The sequence below is a fragment of the Piliocolobus tephrosceles genome, chromosome 3 (genome assembly GCF_002776525.5).
Source record: "Piliocolobus tephrosceles isolate RC106 chromosome 3, ASM277652v3, whole genome shotgun sequence".
NCBI classification, from domain to species: Eukaryota; Metazoa; Chordata; class Mammalia; order Primates; family Cercopithecidae; genus Piliocolobus; species Piliocolobus tephrosceles.
The window spans coordinates 21,838,292-21,864,157 of NC_045436.1; positions in this window are offsets into that span (position 1 = coordinate 21,838,292).

Below are 25,866 nucleotides of genomic sequence, written 5' to 3' on the forward strand. Positions count from 1 at the left end.
AGTGAGATGACCCCAGTACCTCAGTTGAAAATGCAGAAATCACCGGTCTTCTGTGTCACTCGCACTGGGAGTTGGAGACTGGAGCTGTTCCTATTCGGCCGTCTTGCTCCGCCCCCTCTTTTTTATTTTTTAATACTACTATCATTTATTGTCCACAGGTGTAAACATGCTCTGAATTGCTTAATCCACCAACTCTGGAATTGGACATCAGATTTTTTTAAAAAAGAAACACTCAGCAGACATCCACCATTTGCTTCTTGTTCTTCCCTTTACCCACTTCTTCTAGCTTTTCATACAGATATAGCTGCAGAATTGGAGTAGTCTTCTTGTGAGTTTAAAGGTAAAAGCAACATATGCATAGCAGATGTGTCTGATGGCATCATGGCTCTCCTTACCTACCTTGAACTACATACTTCTCAACTTATTTAAAAAGCAAAAACAAAAACTACCTTAAACTAATTTAATATGAATGCATTCTCATGAATAGGAATATATTCTCCAGTAATAAAGACAGGAACTGTGCCTCAGTGGTGACACTAATGGTTATAAACAGATCACACACACACACACACAAACACACACACACACACACACACACACAATCCATAGTATTTTTTAGAAACCTACTGAAGAGCCCAGTAATTTTCCCTTACTCATTGACCAATGCAGAATGCAGCACAGGGAAAAAGACAAACATCAAAATTTGCTCTTCCCTAGGAAACGTGCTGACGTGTTTAATACCAACAAATAAGATGTGCTCAAGTACACTTTGTGTAATATTGCAAAGGAGCAATTTAATATCTGAAAAATTAAAGCAAGCAAAAACTAGCAAGTTGATTTACCAGCCCTGTACAGTTCAAGGTATGGCATGTAGTGAAATTGGAAATCTTACTTGCTACTTCTTACTGGTAATTGTTTGGAAATGAACAGTGTAACTATACAGTAAATGCTGAGAACCTATTTGAGGTACACAATAACTGATTACATAAAAGATTATCCTTTCTTGGTCTGCGTGCATCAATGCTCTGATGTAAGGCATCTATTGCACAATATAATTCTAATTGTACTGCCCTTACCTTTTTGAACACACAGTGAATCACCATGTTTTTTATGAAAGAACTAACACAGTCTGTAAAGTATGAGGAATACAAGCTTGTCAACAGATATTGATCCGTAGCCAGCTTTCTACTGGTGATATTAAATTAAATTTCATCTATCCTAATTCTAACTGTGGAAAGAGAATAATAAATAACAACAACTCCTCTTCTAGGCATAGTTTTAGCTTTACACCAAAATAAATTCAATGATAACTTAAGTAATTTTTATTCTATACCATGGAATGATTTTATAGAATTTAAAATGTAACTCTTAACTATCATACTTCTTCTGTTATCTTGCCAACAACACCCACAAAGCCTTAGGAAGGTAGCCATTAGAGCATTTAATATTTTTATATCTTTCCCTTTTTCAATTAGATTTTGTAAATTGTGTTATACCTAAGCCCTGAGAGCAACACAAAGAGCACTGAATATATTTAACCCTTCCATTTCAGTTAATGCATGCAAAAGATTAGCAAAAATAATAATATACACCTGTATGGGATTGTATGTGAATGTGTTACTAAGATAGAGTTGAGAATTGCAGAAGGGAAATCTAGCATTTTAATCTTCCATTCAGAAGAGTTGGTTTCTGTCTTCCCCCACTTTCTCTCAAAACACACATGCCACTGCCTGCCTATTCTTAAAAGTATCACAAGGTGGAATGTAAAGAGACAGTTGAATTCTCAACTTTCCCGAAATAATTGTTCAGATTTCAAATCATGGGTGAACATGAGACTTCTAAAATGCGATGCCTAGGGTGGAGAAATGGGACAGAATTTTCTGTAGGTTCTTGTGCTCCTTCTTTGATTGCCTCTCAACATTATTTGCTGGCTCCTTCTTACCAAATTGACCTTTCTGTGTTGGATTGCCAAAGGTGTTTGCTTTTGGCACTTCTCCTCCTCTACAATTTTTATCTAAATCAGAATTTATTTTTATTTATGGTTGAAAATACCATATATGCAAACAACTTTCATATCCACATATCCACCATAGATCTTTCTCGTAAGCTCTGTTTTAGACATATAGACCTGACTATAATACCTCCATTTTGATGTCTCTTGAAAACTTCACATTAAACATGTCTGACTCTCAATTCTTAATTAATCCCTATAAACTTCCATCTATTAATACACTCATATTGCCCATCTGGGAAATATGACCATTCTATTAATAATTCATGATGGAGACTTAGATGAACATTGATATTTCTGTCTCTCATTCCTAATCCATAATCAATAAATGATAATACTCTACTTGTTTTCTAATGAGATTACTCATCTGCTCACTTTTCTCCTTTCACTGTTAGTTAACATCCTTGTTGGGGCTCAGAAAATGATACCCCAAAGTATGGTACATTGGCATGCAGAGCACTTTGAATTAAAAGAAATTGGAAAGTCTTACAAGATGCCTCAGAATAAAGATGTTTCTGATCTTTCTTTGTTTCTCCCCTCCGCATAAGGGAGGACTCTCTGAAGTTCCCTTCTCTGACTGAGGGAAATTCTTCCAAAAGAAACACAATTGTCTTCACTCCATTGTCTGAAATTGCATGAACTGGGAAAGATTAATCACTGAAAAAAGAGCTAAAGATCATCATCCTGCCTGCCTGAACAGACTTTTTATCTATTCTTCTGAATGCTGTTATCTGGGACTTTGTCTGCATAATGAGACAAACTTTGAAGCGCAATTCCACCCCTCACGTTGTTACCGTAACTCCTTACTAGCTCCTCCAGAGCCCAGGGGAGCTTTGTCTCAAGCCATTGTCTGTTCTTCCAGCCTATTCGTTTCCTCTAAATATTATTTACTCTTTTTCGAAAATTGCGTATGTTCTCCACTTTCTTTTGCCTTAGAAAAGGGTTTTAAACTTCAATAATCTGGCTCTTTGAATTTCATACTTAGAGTTTCTTACTTTGTGGGATTCCCATGCACTTGCATGTTGATATATTTGTGTGTCTTTTCTCCTTTTAATCTGTAGTTTATTTCAGTAAATTCAATGATGACACCTTGAGAGGGAAAATTTACATTTCCCTACATCATCTTTCCAAATTGTCTTTATAGTAGGCTCCTAACTGGCCTCCTTGATTCTATTGCTATTCCCAGACAGTCTGTTCATATAAGAAGCCAAAATCATCTCCTAAAATGAAAATTTGATAACATCATATCCCCAAAAGAGTACAGGCATACCTCATGTTATTGTGTTTCACTTTCTTGTACTTTGCAGATCTGGCATTTTTAACGAATTAAAGGTTTGTGGCAATCTCGCATCAAGCCAGTCAATCAGTGCCATTTTCCCAACAGTACGTACTCATTCCGTGTCTCTGTGTTATCATATTTTAGCAATGAAGTAATTTTAAATTAAGGTATGTATATTTGTTAGACATAATACTGTTGCACACTTAATAAATTTTTGTGCCTTTTATACATACTGGGAAACCAAAACAATTGTGTGACTTGCTTTATTGCAATTTTTATTTATTTATTTTTTTGCTATGATCTGGAACTAAACCCCAGTATCTCCAAGGCACTCCTGTACCTGTATTTTACACAGGCATGCTAAGGCACAGAAGGCCTGGCCAAAATTCACACAGTTGATAGGTGGTAGAGTAGGGGTGTGAATCCAAACATTCCAGGTCTGAGTGCCTCCACTGAGCCCCAGTGCCTGTGAACATTGCCATAGTATCTTGTAATTGTCCTTAGAGCCATTTAGCACCTCACAAGGCAAAGTCACTAAACTGATAGGTACTAGGGAGCAAGAACCACAAATTAGTCTTCCTCAGAGGCTCAACTCTGAGCACAGTGCTTGGTGTATTCCAGGTAAACTGATGTTTATTATAATTAACTACAATAAAAGCTAAAGTCATTACTTTATAATCCCACTTTGTATTTATGTATCATATATATCCATAATAACTCAAGTCTGGCTTAACTGATCATGTAGAAAGAAAGGTGGTATACAACTAATTTAGACTCCAGGCCAATTCCAGTCCCAACATTAATTTGAGTCATGAAATAATTCAACTGGCTGATTCCTTTGGAGAAAATGATGCTGTCAGTGCAGAATCCTAACGACTCTTTCTACTGCATAAAAGCCTATGAGCCACAAAGATATTCCTAGTTTTGAGCTGTAGAATCCATTATGCCAATGTATTGCGTACACACACACATGTGCGCCCACACACACACAGTGCAAATACATGTTTGTTGCCATATTTTCTTTGTTGTGGTGATCTGGAAGAAAACGTGCAATATATCTGAGGTAAGCCAGTATCTACAAAGCAAAAGGTAGCCTGTTCCATTAATAAAACTCCAGCTTCACTTCAAGTTATTCTTTTCCCCTAGTCATACATTCCCATTTATTTACTTTGTGAGTATTCCTTCTTAGCACATTTTAGAGTTATACTTCTTTGTTCTCATAAATTAGGTATGGCCACATACCTTTCTTTGTACTATGAAATGAGATCCTTGTCACTTTCAGGCAACATTTTAAAAAAACCACGGAATACAAAATTTGTCACTTTTATTACTAATGATCTAGAGGATGAAGGACACACCAATATATGTAGAGTGTGAGAAATAAATATCCTTCATTTAAAACCACAGAGACTCAAGGATTGTTTGTTCTCCTCCTATTCTCTAGCATGGCAGACCCTCCATTAAAGTAACTTACCAAACTCCCTCCTATTTCTGGACAATCACATATAATTTTCCTCTTCTGGAAATGCTGTCTTTATCTTTTTCCCAACTGTTTAATTTCATCTTGTTGACTCTAATTTTCTTATATCAATTTAAATGAGAACTTCCTTAGTACACTGGATTGTATGCTCTCATAATTTCTATGTTTAAATACTCTTCATAATTGTCAGCATATGGTTGTTTATAAAATAACTTTTAAATTAAGTATGTATTTTAAAAATATTTAAACTTTGAGTTCCATCATAACAGGACCCGAATTTGTCTTATTTACAAGAATGAATAAATGAATGCAATATTTTTGATACAATCTGCAATTAAAAAATTTCTTGAGTTTAAGTCAGACTTGGCTTTCATTTGGGCTTAGCCATTCAATAGTATATAAAGATTGAAAAATTACTATATTTCTTTTTTCCTTAAATTTCCTCATCTGTAAGTGAGGTAATATTTATCTGTCATGTTGATAAGTCTCAAGTTTGTTGAGATTACCAAAGAAGTTAAAGTACTTAAAATGTCTACCATAACACTCCACATGAGGTTCATGCACAAGAATGATAATTTCTTTTATTCCCCATCTTGAGTAAGTAAAATGCCAATGTCCATGGCATCAGAGATATTCAGGCCTTTATGACTCACATAAAAAGGCAGTGTTGGTTTTCTATACCATACGCTATTTCAGAAATCATATATATCCCCTCATCAGTTTCATTTGTCTTATCTATTACATTTCCATCAAATTATATAGTATTTCAGAACATAGACTGTTTGATGAAACAAATCTCAAATTTCAGTATGTGCCTCCAAATATTATGGAAAAAAATTTCAAATTGATAAGATATAACTTTATAACACTGTTGTGTGTCTCCTTAGATTGGTGGATTTTCAATCATACTGTAAGAGGTTTTACTCTACACCATTTGATAATCATTAAAGAGGTTAGCACAGCTCTTGGTCTGATAGTTAAGCTTTGTTGCATTCTGGCTGACTTAGTCTTGATTTAGAAGAAGTTAATTTTATGACCATGTTTTTCTCCACCTACCGGGTGTATAGCGTTATGCAAGTTACTGTAGTTGACCGCTGTTGGAGTTTCAGAAAAGGTGGTGGTTGACAGAATCTCATGACTGAACAAGTTACTTAAGCAAAAGTCATAATGGTATAGATAGTACTAAAAAGGAAGTTAAGAACTATGCAATTTCAAAAAAGAAATAGAAAATTCCACTTGTTGAGGAGTTATTAGGAAATAAAGCATTCCTTGAAATATGGCTCAAATAATAGTGACATTTGAAAAATTATGGTCTTTGGAGTCAGAAAAGCACTTATGAGATAAAAAGCCTCAGGTAATTTTCTTATGCTTTTTGAAACTTTGTTTTCTCATTTGCAAAATAGAGACCACTATAAATGTTTAATGGATTTATATGAAATCAAGTTACATTATGCCTATTCTGGTACCTACTAATACTATTATTTACTGGTGCTTTAGAAATGCACTGTTTTTCTTTTCTTTCTTCTTTGAAGTCAAAAGCAACTGAGGGAAATGTAGTGGTTAAGCAGCTATAGATAAAAATATCTGCATTTTTAGCAGCAAAAGCTTGGGTGAGTGTGGTTGCTTAATTCAATGAGTTTTCTAACAGTGAACTCAAGGATTAGGTAGATTTACAAGACAGTGATTAGACTACAATTGTTTTGGGAGTGAGGGTAGATACTTTATAGCTAAGTGTACCTTATCACTCAGCCAAGAACAGACAGAAGCACACAGTTCCTGGAAGCAGTTTTATCCAAAGTGAAAATGAGGAAAGAGGTGAATCATGTATGCTCACAGGATTCAGAGTGTTGAATTATAGCACTCTACAATTGAATACATTACTTCCTCTCTAGGGAGTAATGAGAGAGGACTCAATAGAGACATGTATGTGAAAGGACATGTCAGATATGGTGACAAAGCATTTCCTCCCAATAGGTTCCATCTTATCTATTCTTTATCTGTTATGCTTAAAAAATTAGTCTTGCCAACTAAGAGTAAGCTATCCCTCATAGCAGAATATCATTTTATCAGTGAGGTACTGCTCTTACCTTGACGTTGCTCCTGCACACCCACTAATGCTTGCTTGCTGTTTTGTTGAGCCTTCTGGAGCCACTGTCACATATTATGTTTTCTGACCCAGTGAGAGGCAATTACCACAAGTATTACAAGATTTAAAATCTAACCCCAAAAGTAAAAATCTGTGGAACAAAATACTTATAAAAGGAATTGAGTTGTGACTGTCCCTACATTACAGCAATTATCTTAGGGAATGATTGTTTAAGAGTTGGAAAGAATTATAGAGAAGAAAATTACTGGACAAGTGTAAAATAAATACCTTTTAAGAATAAATGGCTACTTCTCCCTATAAAAGATAAGAGAGTGATTCTTCTCACCTTCTTTTTCTCCATAGCATTTACCTTAGAAAACTTGTAAGACTTTTTCATCTCTTTAAAATGTATGTATGAATACAAATCCTGTAGAAGACAAGAAGGGCTTTTGTCAGCTCTGTGACCGAGGAATGTTTTTCTCTTTAACATTTAAATATTGAAGGAGATAGCACACTTATCTTCCAGTTTCTGTGGAAGGGTAGGAGACTAACTTCCATGAGCAGCTTACCCTAGATTGTAAAACTATCTCCTGTCCCAAAGATGTGAGAAGTTTTGTTTCCCTATAGATTCAGTCAATTAGTTAACCCAGATGATTGCCCCAATGTCATCTTCATACTTCATACTTCATAGGATGAAGAATGAGGGACGACAAATGGTGCCATCAAGTCATCTTACTTGATGACTATTTATTGTCTATCTTGAAAACATGTGTAATGGGTTGTTCTACTCGGCTATAGAAAAGGGTGAAATTTCTCTCTGTTATTGAAATCTCTTAGCAAATTTTTTTGTGATAAGCATCACATTCCGGCTTAATGTTTATTCAATTATAAAACTTTTTCTTCTCTACTTTGTGGAGAGGTTTTCATGACTGGGAGAATATTATACTTTTCATTATATTTCCCTAATACTATAGCTCCATGCTCTAAACCAAAAGGGATTTCACAGGAAGAAATCTGAAGAGGAGTATAATATAACATGAAACTCTGGACAAGATTGGTTTTGAGTAGAAAACTCTGCAATGAGTTATAGTGGTATATTTATTATATTATATTCTATAGGTGTTTTGTACTAACACTCAGAAGTCACCACCAACTAAAATTCTGATCTCAAATTATTAGCAGCCTTACCGTTCAACATAGCCAACTAGAGATTTTGAAATAAATTTTAAAATGAAGTAAAGCTACCCTAAAAAAATGTTGCCAATAATTAGATTCCCTACATTTGATTACCTATGTTCTCCCTCTATAAGCTTCTTATGGACGGAGTTAGTATCCTACATTTAGATTGCTTTGCAACTCAAAATCTAAAGAAATTAAAGTTTACATTTAATTCTCTTGCTGTTTTGAGTTAATATTCCAAGAAATTACATTTGAAAATTCATCCCACATCATTTTCTGTTTTGTTGAATTCAGCTAGAAAAATCCTAAGAGTTATAGAAGAGTTGGAGTTCTTTCTGCAGTTGCAGCCTTGGCTGTCTCACACTAGGATGGGTGTAATTTGGACAGAAATTTGTATCAGTCAACATCAAACCTCTGGGCCGGGCATGGTGGCTCACGGCTGTAATCCTAGCACTTTGGGAGGCCAAGGCAGGTGGATCACCCGAGGTCAAGAGCATGAGACCCGCCTGGCCACCAGGGTGAAACCTCATCTCTACTAAAAATACAAAAATTAGCCAGGCGTGGTAGAGGGCACCTGTAATCCCAGTTACTTGGGAGGCTGACGCTGGAGAATCGCTTGACTCCAGGAGGCAGAGGTTGCAGTGAGCCGAGATCATGCCATTTCACTCCAGCCTGGGCAACAGAGCAAACAAACAAACAAACAAACACACAAACGAAAAACACAACTCTGTCTCAAAAACAAAAACAGAAAGAATCAAGCCTCTGATGTTTCCTACTTTAAAGTAAAGGGTTTACACACAAAGACACAAAGATAAAATAGCAATGGCCTCATCCATCAAATTTAGATCAATTTTCCCAGGAATTTTTCCTTTATCAGTACATTTTCTTGTCTGGCCAATGGTAGTCCAAAGCACTAATCTCTGCAGACTGGTAGATCTTAAAAGGGAGAAAATGAGGGGAGGAAATGAGAGCGATGGAAGGAAGGGGTTGAGTTACATTTGTTTAGCTCTTCTGAAAATCTTCACTCTGATGAGCCAATCATGTCTCTCAGAAGGTGTAAGAGAAATAGGGTGTACAAAAGGATGTCCAGCTACTTAACAAAACAATAGGGAATAATTACTTTTCTATCACATTGTAAATAATAAAAAATCTCGGAGCAGTGGAAATAAGATGATTTAAACTGTTGAAATGTAGAATATAGAAAGGGTGATTTTCATAGGTTTTTATTATGCCATCTTCTCCTGATTTCATAATTTATCTTTTCCATTTTGCCACATTAATATTTTATATTGCTTTCTATCAAAGTACTTGGTTTCATGTTATGTCCTTCTCTTTTTCATATTTCTCACTATGAAGTAATCCTCTTTGCTTTGAAGCATGGAGCTATTAGCTCAGTAACTTTCTTCTTTATAATTTTTTTTTAATGTTGAATAAGTGTTTCCTTATAAAACTACTATTATGTATGGGCAGCCACAATCTCACATCTGTTTACAGCTATTTTGATCCACATGTTTTTACTTCTCAATGTTGATTTTGAATCTCATAAAAACCTGTGGTTTATGCTCTCTTTCTATGTGAGTGGGCCTTTAAAATCTACTATGTAGGTCCTGTGTGTTTTATATGTTACAGGATTGCTAGATATGTAATGCTAACATGGGTGAACTATTGATAATTCATTTTAATAATTACATAATTATAAGCCAATCATTAGTAGCACTGTCATAAGCAACCACATGTTTGACATATGAGACAAATATATTGTCTCCCATATATTACTTCTTCAGTTATGTGGATAAAAATTTCAATTAATTAAAAAAAGACAGTTATGAACTGAGCTTCTAAGAATAAAACAAGACTTTTCATTAGATGAGAAATTTTAGTACTTAGCTCTGAGTTGAAATATCTGCCCTAGCAGGACAGTGTTCTGGGAATTCTATATCTAATGCATTGAAAAGATAATTTAATATTTTTGAACCTTTCCAGAAATCTGAAGTTTATTCCAGCAAATACCATTCTATCAGGGTGAAATACAGAACAGTATGAGGACACTGAATTCAACAACACACGTTGACATTTAAACAATGCAGCATTTCCATTAATTTAGCATTTCATTTATTCATTTATCATGTAAAGTTGCCTTTAATTCTTTTTGTCAGTTTTAACAAATTAGCATTTACACCTATGAATATAAGACACCTCAGAGTACTTTGTCAGCATTTATGGTTTTATGATAATGTTATCTCAGTGCAATTCCCTTTGTTTCATGATGTATGTTTGTGGCACAAAATTAACTTTACTATAAAAATCCTCAATCTAATGTTTTCCTTGGAAATAACCTGAAACTAAAAGGTAATTTTAGTTTTTATTTTAGTGCTCGTTGTGCTTTTTAAATTTTTATTTTTTATTTTTTAAACACCTGTTACAACAGGTTTGGAATCAATCTTGAGCACTTACTCCAAATTAAATGTAACCATACTAAATTTGCACTATTTCTGCTCGGTTAGTGTTATAAGACTGTCAACATGAGTTGCATTAAACACTACTTTTGTAAAACAGAACAAATGCTTTTTAAGCATTTTTGCGTGGGAGAACTAAGTATACAAATGAGGTAAATAAAGAAACCTACATTAAAAACATCTATATCAGAAAATAATATTTGGAGACAAGAAGGAATTTGAGGCAAAATATTAGTGAAACCTTTGTGCAACAACAAAGTTGTTCAGAAGAAATCATTAAAAGTCTAATTAATTTGGAAAGCAAAAGATGCTGTAATTTCAGCACACCAAGATTCAATATCCTTTTGTGTGAGCTAGAGAAAAATGAAGATTCACTTTGCTTTGGGTGTATTCAAACTTCTTTGTCTTTCTATAATTTTTTTTTTTTTTTTGAGACGGAGTCTTGCTCTGTTGCCCAGGCTGGAGTGCAGTGGCGCGATCTCGGTTCACTGCAAGCTCCGCCTCCTTAGTTCACGCCATTCTCCTGCCTCAGCCTCCCGAGTAGCTGGGACTACAGGCACCTGCCACCATGCCCGGCTAATATTTTGTAGTTTTAGTAAAGACAGGGTTTCACTATGTTAGCCAGGATGGTCTTGATCTCCTGACCTTGTGATCTGCCCACCTCGGCCTCCTCTAAAATTTTTTAATAAAGAAGCTGCATACTCACAGTCATAGCTTTGTTACATTTGGCAGTAAAATTTTTTAAAAAATTCTTAAAATGTTTAAACAAGCTAAAATTTGAGCTCTTATTCAAGAAAACACACTACATGTTTGATTGTAAAGTTTTCAAATGTCTTTTACAAAAGCAAAGTTAGTCATGTGTAGTCAATTAAGATGAGGCAGAATATAAGACATAAACTGACATATTTTAGCCAATTACCAATAAAATTTTATTGCATAAATAAATAGTATTTTTGATATTTGTGTCATTAAGGTCTATTATTTTTATTTTGTACCAATAACTATTTCTTGTGTCCTCCCCATGCAAATTAATTTATAAGGTAGTAAACAGTAAAACATACAATCTGTTTGTCACAAGCTAACAGGTTATTGAATGCTGTATCAGTCCTTTCTCATATTGCTATAAAAATTACCTGAGATTGGGTAATTTATAAAGAAAAGAGGCTTAACTGACTCAAAGATTATGCGGGTTGTACAGGAAGCTTGGCTGGGGATAGCCTCAGGAAACTTACAGTCATGAGGGAGGGCAAAGCAGAAGCCTGAACCTCTTACGTGGCTGGAGCAGGAGGAAGAGAGTGAAGGGGGAGGTGCTATACACTTTTAAACAACCAGATCTCGTGAGAACTCTATCATGAGACAGTACTAAGGGGATGGTGCTAACCATTAGAAACCATCCCTATGATCGAATAACCTCCCACCAGGGCCCACCTCCAACACTTAGCATCACAATTCAACATGAGATTTGGGGAGGGACACAGAGTTAAACCATATCAAATGCATACTCATATAAAAATTTCCCACATTTAATTTTATTTTAGATTTCCTAATGATTTTGTAAACATTGTTTCACATTTAAGTATTCAACTACTTAATTTATGCTTACAAATATAAGGCATGCTTTTCTTTCCAGTCATGATTGGGTAACTTGCCTTACCACATAGACAACTAGAAAGCAGAAAAAAAAAAATGATACAGGTGTTTACAGATTTTTGACAACTGTTGGGCATAATCTACAATCCTTTAGAAAAGAAAAAATGAGGAGAGTTTTATAATTGATCATACTTTCTGCCTAGGGGCACATTCTCATATGCTCCAATGGAAGGAAAAACCAAAGTAGAATGTGGAAGTTTTCATGAGTCAAAAAAGCATAGATCAGAGTTTAAGAAAGCTAAGGTACTAGAATTAACTAGATAGCATAACAGAGAAGAAGGGAATTACTTAGTGAAAAAGAATAAGAAGCTCTTTAAGAAAGGATGCTAAGGATAATGATAGTCCATTTTGCAACCATAAGGTGAAAATCCATGAGGTTGAACAAAAAACAAATAGATACCAGGGGACTGTAAACTGGATAATTCTTAGAACTCATTCATTGTGTGAAGTCTTTTGAGTTCAGACAAATGAGAATGCAAGTGGTAGACTGGTTGGTAGGTTTAAGGTATCCTTAGAATAATGTCTACTATTGACACATTCTAAATTCTAAAATGGTCCAAATAAGTCTATAACGACAGAAAGCAGATTAGCATTTCTGCTGGACCCGGAGTTAAATGAAAAGGACTGCAGTGACAGCAAGGAGATATGGGGAAACTCCTGGAGTTATGGGCATATGCTATATTTTTATTGTTAAATTGTTGTGTGCATTCTTGACAACTCATCTCATTATAAAGTTAAAATAGAAACAATTTACTGTTGGGATTATGGGCACGTCCCCCAGGGTACTGGGAAGATTTAAGATACACTACTGAACACAAGACAGTGGAGCACTCCCAGCTCCCTAGAATTGAAACCTCTGATGAGTAAAACAAAAAATCCATTTTTGAGAACATTAAGAACATGGAAATGGGGCTAGTATCAGGAAGTTTTGTGTACTTAAGTCGACATAAAGTTAAAAAGAAACTGGAAGGCAGAGTTCAATGTGAAATTGGACAGAAAATCCATAACTTTAAGTGAAGAAAGTAAGTAGAGGAGGAGAGAGGAAAGAGTTCCTGTGAGTAACATCCCTATGGGGTTGGTCTTGAATGGCTGAAAAGCCAACAATATCTAGTGTGCATGCACACACAGACACACACACACAAATACACACACACATACACACAAACACACACACAAACCCACACACACAAACACATACACAAACACATACACAAACATACACAAACACTCATACAAACACAAACACACACACACACAAACACACAAATACACACACACAAACACACACACAGTGACATGAAAAGACGTCTAGTTAATCTTGAACTAATATCCTCATCCTTTTACAGATAGGAACCACCTGAAGATAGTTGGTCCAGAAAGAATATACATTATTCAATAACAAATAATATTCAAATGTTCCCTAAAAAGATAATGACAAATGAAAAATAAATGACAGTAGAGGAAAACAAATGGCAACAAGAGGAAAACTGGTGGCAAAATTTGCTTTGGAACAGATAAAGAGTGTGACCAAACATATTTATTTAAATTTTTTTCAAAAAATGTAATACGTAACTTCCTTTATCGAACAAGAACAAAAGAAGCTCAGATATTATTTATCAGAATATTAGAAAGACAGAAGTACTAAAATAAAAACATGACAAAAATAAGTGTTGAATGCATAAACTCAGGAAGCTGTAGTGAACACTGAAATGAGAGCAAAATACGACTCAAATAAATACAATGGAAATAAACAAAAGATAAAAAATAATTTTGAGACTATAATTGACAAAGACAATCAAAATGGAGTTAATAGACATAGCTGGTGTGCCTATTTAAGAAAATTTAAATATTGAATATAATTTTTAAAAATGTTTGAATAATGAAAGAAGACTTACATCTACAAATTGAGTGATTACAAGAAAAACGTTGGTTAAGTATCATTAACCCTAATATCTGTTCTGGTAAGTTTACTAGATACAAAACTTAAAGAAAAAAAAATGTATTAAGAAACTAGGTAAAGAAAAATCATCTATCACGGAGCAACAGATTTTTTACAGCAACATTTAACACTAGAAAGCAATGAGCCTTGCCTATGATATGAATTAAAAAACTGATGCAATAAATATATTCCTAGCCAGAGTATCATTCGAGTATAAGGCAAGAAAACTAATTAACAAAAAATAGATTCAGGAAAAATAATTTCAATTACATTTCCTTAAAGAAACTATTAGATAATAATATGTTGCCAAATAAGCTATAGCAAATATTGGAACCTCTACTGCAAAAGGGCTAAAAATTAACAGACTTTGGTATGAAACAAAAAATGTTGGGGTTATGCTTTGGAAACTGTGTAGTAAGAAATGTAATCTTATCCAAAAAAAGGTCTGGTGTTTACTCTCTGATCTGGGGAGATAATCTCTAAGCCATTGGAATGTCATGCAGGATAAAAGATTTTTTTCTTTTTTTAACCTGGGAGCTTTGGGTCACATGGATAGACAATGTTCAAGTTTTAGAGTCAGGGCTGCTTTGAGTCTTGGAGTATCAATAGACCTCCAGAGGGGCTTGAGACTGAGGTTCGACACACAGTTGGTCAATCAGGTTTATGTGATTGAACTCCAGTGAAGATTCTGAATAGCAAGGCTTGACTAAGCTTCCCTGGTTGAAAATACTCCATGCATATTGTCATACATCAATGACAGAAAAGTAACATTGTCCATGACTCCATGGGAAGAGGACAACTGGAAATGTTTGGAAACTTCCTGGACTCTGGCCATTGCACTCCCTTAGGCTGATTTTAATCTTATACTTTACCTGTAATAAATTATAATGATGAGTATAATAGCTTTAAGTTAGTTCTGTAAATCATTCCAGTTAACTTTTGACCCAAGGGTGGTGGTCATGTGGACCTCTGAACTTGCAATTCAAATCAGAAGTGAAGGCAGTTTTGTGGCCTGCCTCCTCTGACATCACAGAAACATCGTTTAAATACAGGCCTTGATAATAAATGATTTAATACCTAAGAAAATGTGTGAGGTAAGTATAAAAAAATCAGTGAAAATATAAGCACAACCTTTAGTTTTTCATCCTTTTTAGTCAAAGGTAAAAATACACAATATGAGCTAGATATATAAAATAAACCAATATTCATAGACTAAAGAGATAATTAGAAAATACTGGAAATATATAATCTAAAAAAATCAGATATTGGATAGTAATTATGGGAGATGAGAAGAGGTAAATATAGTCTATCATTTTGCATAGTAAGAAATCAGAAATGTCTAAATAAATAGTATAATAATAAAGTTATAGTTACAAATGTGGTCCCTAAAACTAAAATTAAAAACATCCACTCATTAAGATATATACCCACACAATATTATAGAGAAATGTCTGTAAATATTGTAAAAAGCAGAGCAAATTAAAACATTAGGAATTTTCATTTTGTGTAATCATTAACTAGGTCATCTGGATCAATCTACTTAAGAATGACATGAAAATGAGAATCAAACATAAAAAACTTTTGTTTGAAGAATTTGTAGGGTTCCTAAGGAGTGACGACATCTGGAAACAATATTCAAGAGAAGAAAAAACTCAGAAATGTGAATCTGGCTTCTGGTCTCTTTTTGCCTAAGTTCAGGTGGCAATGCTACAGAACGTGACTGAGAAGATTGTTGAGGATGAGAAGCTGACCACATATAACCTGCAAATAGACTCAAGGAGTAAGAAAGATACAAAATGGAAAGGACTTGTGTGTCTCTGTGTGTATGTGTGTGTGTGTGTGTGTGAGAGAGAGAGACAGAGACAGAGAAAGAGAGTGGGGGTGAGAAAGCGAGAGAGATTGTATGGGACTGGGAATGACAAAAGTAGGTTTGGGCTAGATCTCTGAGACGATGCCATATTATTAAAGGTATAGTATCAATAGACAGGTTCTTGCAGAGACAGGAGACAAATTTCTAATCACTTTAACCCTTCATTAGATTAAGAAGAATCAAAAATGCTAATGCTCCCAAATGCCTGGCAGGGCCAGAGAAATCTATTCTAAAGAAAAAAATAAAATTCCTCTTGCTATTATTTCAAAATAATTCTATACAATTTCTAGGTTTCAGTAATAAAATAACCAAGGCCACTAGGAGAAAAGAAATCAAAAGTGGCCTATAATCCCAGCACTTTGGGAGGCCAAGGCAGGCGGATCATGAGTTCAGGAGATCGAAACTATCCTGGCTAACACGGTGGAAACTCCATCTCCACTAAAAATACAAAAAAAATTAGCCATGCATGGTGTCGGGCTCCTGTAGTCCCAGCTACTCAGGAGAATGGCGTGAACCTGGGAGGCGGAGCTTGCAGTGAGCGGAGATCGTGCCACTGCACTCCAGCCTGGGCAACACGGGGAGACTCTATCTCAGGAAAAAAAAAAAAAAAAGGAAAAGTAATCAAAAGTGATAAAAAATCAAGAGAAAAAACACTGTAGAAACAGACCCATAGAGATATAGATTCACTGTTACATGCATTCTGAAATATCACCATGTCTATATAAGACATACAGATTATTGCATATGTATATAATAAAGTATAACTATATCAAATATATTTGAATATATTATAAAGAAGGCTTTGAATTTTAGCGGAAAATTGGCACTTAGGGAAAAAAATCAAAGAAAAATTATAAAACTAAAATGCAAAATAATTAAAATGCAGACTGTAATGGATGCATTTAATAGCTGATTAAACACAGGGAAGAGAGAATTAGAGAACCAGAAGATAGATCCAAAAGATCATAGAGAGAAAGAGAAACATTATTTTTTTATACATGACAGTCACAGAATTACACAAATTGGAGATCATAAACTGCAAGGTTTCTCAAAGTTCCAGATGAAATAAATTCTCCAGGACAACTGAAATTATGGGGCTGGAGAAATAGACAATACCTCCTAATAGGACAAGTGGAGAAATTATAGTCAAAGTGGCATACATATAATGGTAGAAGTAATACATGGTATTTTAAAAAAATAATGAAAACATAAAAAAATGAAAGTCAATAAATCCATACAATTAAATGGCATATAGTGCTAAAAATCATGTTGCCTTTCAAGACTGAATAAAACAAAGTGAATAACTATGTGTTTTATAAGTCATTATCTATTGCCACATACACGAGAGAGGAGAAAATGTGATTGCCTTTTAAAAGGATATCAGTTGTGAATATAGGAACTTTCACAACATGCTATGCTGTAGAGTTGGAATTAAACTAATACACATCTACATAGTTAAAAAAATTGGTGGAGAATCCTTTGATAAAGAAAAGTCTGGTAATCAAAAGCATGCAACAGAATATTGAAGCCATAAGCCAGCTATTTTTGTAGAAAAAACAATTTTGTATAGTAGATTGAACTTGTCAAGAGGTAATTTTAGAATAAGTTCTCTTTAAATTAGGCTAAATGGTTTGAATTTTTTTTAAAATTTTATTTATTAATTATTTTTTGGAGAAAGAGTCTCACTCTGTAGCCCAGGCTGGAATGCAGTGGCATTTCTGCTCACTGCAACCTCCACCTCTCAAGTTCAAGTGATTCTCATGCCTCAGCCTCTTGAGTAGCTGGGACTACACGTGTGTGCCACTGTGCCCAGCTAATTTTTTGTAATTTTTGTAGAGACAAGGTTTCATCATGTTGGCCAGACTGATCTCAAACTCCTGAGCTCAGATAATCTGCCCACCTTGACCTCTCAAAGTGCTGGAATTAGAGGCATGAGTCACCATGCCCAGCCTGAATGTATTTTAACGTAATAAGTCCTCAAACATTTCTGCACAGAAGTACAGTGAAAGCAGAACATCAGGGACATTGTTCTGATTGTTTTGCCCAGGATAGAATGGGAAGAAGAGCTCAGATGCAGTTAGAAGTCTATTGCTAGAGGGCATTGTAATTCAAGAGAAGCAAATGTAGTAAAAGCTAATACAAAGTTGTTTTAATTTAATTTTGGCCTTCTAAGATAAATAAAGTACATCAGAGGAGCCAAGGAAAGTTGTGGATAAGATTACTTAATTAGTGTGAGTAATCACTGAGATGTACTGGTAACCTGGTAAAATGCCCAAGTGATGCAAAAAGTGGCAAAAGTACCTCAGTGTTTTGTTTTGTGTTTTTTTTCATAAAAAATCAAAATGAAAATTAAAGCCTATAGACAATAAAAGTGAAAAGCATGCACACAGAAAAACTTTTTATCAGATGACTATTAGGCTGTTTCTGAGCACCAGGTACCAGCAGACTTTTATTTTTTGACTTAATGTAACATTAATTTGTATTTTGCATAATTAAAACTTACAATAGAAATAGTAGTTATAAGATCCTATGCTATTGTGCCTGAAAAATGACTACAAATTTTATAATTGTCCCTTTGTTCTAATTAGCAGTAAGTAAAAGAAGTTCTGCTTCTGAGAAGCTAGAGTATGTGTGCTGTTCTTCATTCTTTGCACTAAATAGCCCTGGGCATTATATATAAAACAAACATGAACACTCTGCAGGGCATAGAGAAGATGACAGACTGGCTAGGGAACTTGAGATCTAAGAAATGACATGGCAGTGAGGTTTTTGTATTTTCTTTTTGTTGTTGTTTGTTTGTTTTTTGCCTCATATATACCAGCCTTGAAACTAAAGAAGCCAGCAACCCAGAAACATCAATGAATTTAATACTATCCCCACCAAGAAAGCCTGCTTTCTTTAGCCAATTGTCCTGGAAACGGACGTAGCAAGGCAGAACTTTTTAGACAATAGCCACCCCACTCCAGCCCAACAGTGCAGAAGAACAGTGGGCCAACTTCCATCCATGCAAGGAAGGGCAAAGCAGGGAGCCTAGACTTTCACCCCACTCAGGTTATAATGAAGCACTCCAGGCCCTCTGCCAGGATGGTGTCATAGAAGGTCAAGTAGGAAGCAAGGGTTTTAATCTCTTCCAAGTAGTAATGACACCACTCCTCAACACAAACTAGTTTCAATGAGAACCAAATTGGAGCACAGACTTCTACCCCAACCTGGCAGAAGTCCATTTTCACCCTCCAAACTGATGTGGTAGCTAAAGAGGGCTAATGAAGAATCAGGACTTTCACTCTTTCCCAGGGGTGATGAGGACATCCTTTTGAAGGGTCAGTAAATACCATATGGGGAACAATAATGAGGCATTGCTGCCTCTTCCAGTCAAGTAAGTATCAAGGCATAGTAGACAGCCAAAACTCCCGCCACTGATAAGCAGTAACGAGGACCCCTCCCTACTATCTAAGGTGCTACAAACATCTACAAACATAAGTCAGGAGTCTGGTGTTATGCCCCCAGTTGGCAAAAACAAAGTGGCACCCCCTGTTCCCTTGCTGAAGCATTGTTAGAGGAAGCCAGCTAAAATACATTTAAATATGATTTGGAGTATCATAACATAAACCCGGCATGTCCAGATTGCAGTTGAAAATCTCTTGTCACATCAGAAAGAAGGTATTAAACTCAATGAAAAGATGCAATCAATAATGGCCAAAATTCATATGAAAGAGATGTTAAAATTCTCTGAAAAATATTTGAAAGCAGCCATCATAAAAATGCTTCACCTTGTAATTGCAAATACACTAGAAACAAATGAAAAAAATTGACATTCCTAGCAGATAAACGGAGTTTAAGCAAAGAAATACAAATTATAAAGAACAAGATAAAAATTTTAGATCTGGAATAAACCAACCTAAATTAAAAACTCAGTGCATGAGTTTGATTGCAGAATAGAAGAGTCAGGAGATAATATTAGTAAATTGAAAGACAACAATAGAAATTTTCTAATCTGAACAACAGAGAGAAAATAGACTTAAAAAAAAAGAGCAGAGTCTTAGGGACCTGCTATACTATAACAAAAAGTATAACATTGGTATTGTCAGAGTTTCCAAATAAGAGGAGAAAGAGGTCAGGGATAAACCATCCTTGAAGAAAAAGTGGCTGAAAATATCCCCAAATTGGCCAAAGATATAAACCTGCAGGCTTAAACTACTGAATTCCAAAAACAGTAAACCCGAAGTAAATCTACAGTGAGATACATCATAGTCAAACTTGTGAAAACCAAAAACAAAATCTGGAAAATGGAGAGAGAAGCCACTTTATCTCTAAGGAAAAACAATTATGATATTTGATTCCTCATCAGAAATGATGGAGGCCAGAAGAAAATCATGCAGTAATTTTCAAGTTTTCTCAAGCGAGAATTCTATATTTAGCGAAAACATTTTTTAATAATAAAGGGGAAATCAAGACATTCATAGATAAAAGAAAGTGAAGAGGATTTATCACCAACAGAGTAACCCTAAAATCATGACTTAAGGAAGTTCTCTAAACAAAAAGGAAATAATTTTTAAGAAAGAAAGAAGATGAGGAAGGAAAAAGAACATGATCTCTATACATCTTTCTGTGGTCATCACCAACACCGTGGGATGGTAGTCACTGTTCCTGATTTGATCTGAAGATTTAGGCATATCACTGTGTTCATACACAATGAGGTCCATTCAAAGAGCAGGTAATTTTACCTGATTAGTTTCTTTTCACAAACATGTAAGAGAAATTAGTGTACATGTAAATTAAGTTTCTTGATAAGGTTTACATTTTCATAACATTTCAGAAAATATTTCAATCAAACCCAAAATAAAACAACATAAAAAGACTAGTTAATATTTGACAGAATTCCAGTCTATGGTAATGCCAGAAGATTGATTAATGCAATAAGTTATTAATGCAAGTAAATAAACAGAAAGAAACAATACTGTGTTAAAAATTCAAAAGTAATGTAGAAGTAATGTTCGACTATAGTCGAAGCAAAAGTCTGAGGCAAAATATAGAAATAAATCATACCTGATTAAAAAATTTCTGTATAAATTTACTAAGAATCCCAAATGTCATTTCATACAGTACTAGCTAATGAAAAAATGCTGACCTCAAAGGCAAAGAGTCTATGCATGCACTTAAGCAATATAATAGAAACATATGCAACAACAGAAGCAGAACTAAAGTTTAAGTGACATTTCAGTAGGAGAGGGAGTTTCTAGTTAGAGTAGCTTCCATAAGTAATGTGGATTTATAGTCAGCTTTTAAGAATGGGAAGGATTGATGAGCAGATTTCTATGTCAAGGCATTTCTGGAAATGGAGGCTCTCTGAATAAATTTAAAAGAGTCAGGATATATAACCACATAGAAGGACTCTAGTGATGATCTCATTCTTTCATATTACAGAAGAGAACTGAGCAATTTTATGTATTACAAATATATGTATTTGTAAACCTTAATTTTTCAATCTGTCAGTTTAAGTGCAAATAATTTTATACAATCACTAAATCTAAACACGGCTTAAAATACTGACTCATCTTTACTGAAATCTACTTCAATAAAAATCTAGTACAATGCTCAGCACATAATTGGACCTTATTAAAATACGTTAAATAAATGAAATGATAATTAAATCATTAGGAAAGTATTAAGTAACTGACTTGAAAATGAAAGCTAGAGAATAATTCAAAATTCAATTATAGAAGCTTTAGGAATTTGTTTTATGGGTCTGCTGATTGTAAAAGCACTCTGTGTAATAAGCCAAACCCATCCAATATCCAAATACTATAGTTGTCTAGTGTTTAATAGCTTAAATGCCCAGACATTCCAGATCTATATTTATTACAAGCAAAATTGAATCTGACTTTTTCTCTGATGAATCAGAAAGCAGGGACCTTTACTTATCAAAGTTAAATTGACAGAAATATAATGTGACCTTGGTTGGGAGAGTCATAAACTCTCTTGGACAGCAATTTTCAGAACTTTAAAACAACAGAGTTTTTGTTTTATTCCATCAAGGTTTTATTGTCCTTGTTGTTATTGTTTGGTTTGCATTCTTTGTTTCTTAAAAGAATAGTTACCATGCTCCTTAATGCCATAATTCAGAATATCTTCCATATTCTATATGTTATGAACAATCTTTCTCATGGAAAAGGGATCCATGAAAGAAATCACTATTTTCTTAAATAATTTTTGTGCCTTTTCTTTGTGCCTCTATAATAAGTTTTCTTTTTTGTTCTTGTCTTAGCAGACATTTGTTCTGGTTAACTGATTACTCTTAAATTTGAAGACAAAAGCTAAAAAAAGAATAAAAGCCTCTGCCTTTAACCAGACTCTGTCATCTATTCCCATACCCTTTAGAAAAGACAGTACTGTTTAATCATTTCAGTATCACATAATTAAAATTATTTACTTTACCTTAAATATATCCTACAAATTGCTGGTTTTATTGTTTATCTTTTCCAAGCTTATACCAACCTAATAATATGATTTTCTAAATACTTCTTTTTACTGGATTGATTTTTCTTACATTGCTTAACTTACAGTTACTTTATATGTTCCATATAATTTAGGTTTAGGTGAACTTGACACTTACATGGTTTAGATGAGTGACCTTTCAATAATTCTAAAGAGATGACTGCTATTTTTGTTTACCTTTATTTACCTTTTAGAAGCTTTATTTATTCCATTTTTAGAACACTATTTGCAATTTTAGAAATTTGTTTTCCTGAAATTCATTCTATTTACATAGTTAAAAAACTTCACTTGCATATTGTAAGCTGATTCTTAGTTGATTTGTTTCACTTGGCAAAATGAAGAGAGATTATGGAGTGACATTATTATTACCCTAAATTTAGGTTCATGAATAACAACATGGAGGAAAAAGTCTCTGCTTGCCCTCGGCCTACCTTAATAGCATCGAACAGAGCCCTCAGCTGTGGGGTACAGGTCAGCCAGTGCTCATATTAGAAGAGAGAGGAGGTTTCAATTCTTTCCTTCATTAGCCAGGATTTCTGAAATTATTCTGTTATATATAGGAGAGATATGAGTACCAATTGTTAATTGAGAAGTTTTTGGAGAAAACAATAGTGAATTAGTATATTGAATAGATATTTATTGAGCTTACAGCATGGGCCAAACACTGTGCAAGGCATTAGGGCAACACTACTGATTAACAATGCAACTTGTCCCTAATTCACAGAGTTTTCATTAATGTAAGGGGAAACACACTAATAAAACAATTGCATTGTTGAATGTATACTTACAAACTAGGCAAACTGAAGCACTTTATAGAAAATGAATACAATGGTGTGTGAGAATACACTAAAGAAACTGGCCCTGAGTTGAGCTCAGGATGGTTTGCTCTATGGGCATGAGGCTCCTGATGGGAACCAAAAGATAGCAAGGGGTAAACCATGTGAAGGGAATGGAGAAGGGAGTGGCACCCCAGGCAGTGGGAACAGCCTCATAAAAGGGCTCTGAAAAGATGGGAAAGAACTGAGAAGGGTCTGTCTGACTGTGGTGCAATGAGAAAGGGGAAGAGAAATTTTCTCCTCGAGACTTGTAAGACACGTTGAGGATTTGGGTCTTTATCTTAAGAGCAATGTTACACCATTCATTGATGTTAAACTTGACAGGAATTAAACTAATCAAATCTCAGTTTTGAAATGATCACTCTGGCTACAATTTGAGGAACAGATAGGAAAGGAACCAGAAAAGATTTAGGGAAAATAATTAATTGGCTGTTGTTAAGAAATGACAGTAACTTGGACTAAAGTAAAGCCAGTAAAACAATGAAGGAAGGAGCGATGCAGGAGATAAGAGGTAAAATAGAAACAGGATTTGGTGATAAATTTTATATGGGTGGAAACACTAAAGGAGGATGATGAGGCCTGCATTCATTGACAGAGCAAGTCTGGGAAAGGAACCTATTCAAGTTTAAGTGCATTTGAGATACAACTGCACTTATAAAATAAGTTTCCTGCCCTGACAACTCTGGAATTGATGAGTGGAAGGTCTGGAGAATCATTGACAGGTGGGCAATGACTTATTTAGAGCTATATTCTAACGAGGGAAAAGGACCAAAGATAGACCAAAGGCATAGGAAAATCATCAAGAGGAAGTTTTGGATTCTCATATACAAAATCCAATTAAACCAATCATCAGGCCAAAGTCTATAATTCACCTTTGTTCAGGAAGAGGAGAGAGCCCAGCTGAAGAAACATAACAGATTTAGGTATTTAAATTATCTCTAAATCATCTTGGGAATAAGATATGACATGTAGACATCTCCTAAAAAGTTATGTAAAAGGAATATTTCATCTACTTCTTGACTACAAGAAAAGTTCCCATATTTATTATCACAGAAAACTTTTTAAAGCAGTGTTGTTGTTGCTTTTTTCTTTTGGACTGATTGAAGCCCTAACTCTAAAAATGATTAAAGGGAAAGAGAGAAAAATAAACATTATTTCAGGGAGAAAAACTTAAGTGTTGAAATTTCTAAACAGTCACAAGAAAATACAAATTTCAAAAATAATGGTATTAAAGAAGATACTCCCCTCTAGCTCCATAAAGAAAGACACAGTTTACCAAGGTTCCTCACAACCCAGGTTTCTCAGTCTTGGACTGCACAGAGATTCTGTGCAGTCAGCCTCATCTGTTTCACTTTTGACTCAGTCTACTTAAACATGACTTTTTTGTTTCGCCTTCATAGTCTTCCAAGAGTAGCTAATGACTTTCTTGATGTGGTTTGCTAGGACACTGTATTCCTTGAAAGTCTACATCTCAATTCATAATCATGTATTTGTGTGATTGTTTAATATTTATCTCTGGTACTAGAATGGATGTTTTAAGAAAGACAAGATTATCTCAGTCTAGAACCTAGATACGTATTAAACACTCAAAGCTTTTTGAATGAGTAAGGGGGTATGATGTTAGATATACTCCCCTGACCAGTGAATTGTTGGAATTTTTCTTGTTGGTTAGTGTTGTTTTAAAAGTCTTACCACAGTCTTCTTGATGCAATCAGGACCCAGATAATAGATAGCTTCAATCAAAAGTTAAGATTTAGTGCCTGAAGTCAAGATATCTAGGTATTCTATGAAATTAATTTAAAGGATTTCCTCAGACATTAGTTGGCTGGAGGCACCCTTGATATAAATGTACAATTTAAAGACAGTCCTCCCTAGGTATAGGTATCAGATTGGTTCCAGGACCCAAATTCATGTATATTCAAGTCCCTTTGTAGGTCCTGAGGAACCCACAGCTATGAAAAGTTGAAAAGTCGACCCTCTACGTACCTGGGTTTCATATCTGCTAATAATGCATTTTCCATTTGAATTTGGTTGAAAAAAAGAAGTTGCTTGCAAGTAGACCCTCACAGTTGAAACCTGTAAGGGCCAACTGTAATCTGGATAGCAGCCTTTTCCCTGAAGAAGATCTATTCACAGGGAACTACTTCAGTAAATGGCAAGTTCAAAATATTTCCCAGGAAGAAAACTTGTACCTGACAAAAAAACTTGAGAAATAATTGACTGAAGTTACAGATTTCTGTTTCAATACAATGAAAGACTGGCCAATGAAGTTGGTTTAGTCACAGTAAAGGCAGCAGTTAGCATTTATCTAACTTCTATTACTAAACAAACAAAAAAGGTTTTTGAGAGGGGTTATGATGGTGATAGTTCAATGGATCCACTAAAACAAGCATGGTTCATCTTTAAATTCTGGTTTAAAATGGCAATATTAACATTGGTATTTGCTATTTCTAAAAATAAGTGAACAACAACTTGGCTAATTGTTTTGCTTCCTAAATTCATTATCAGTACAAGAAAGTGTTAATGAGTGAACGAGAACAGTTATTTTCCTTTATTTCATTGTCAAATAATCCAAATACACTTCA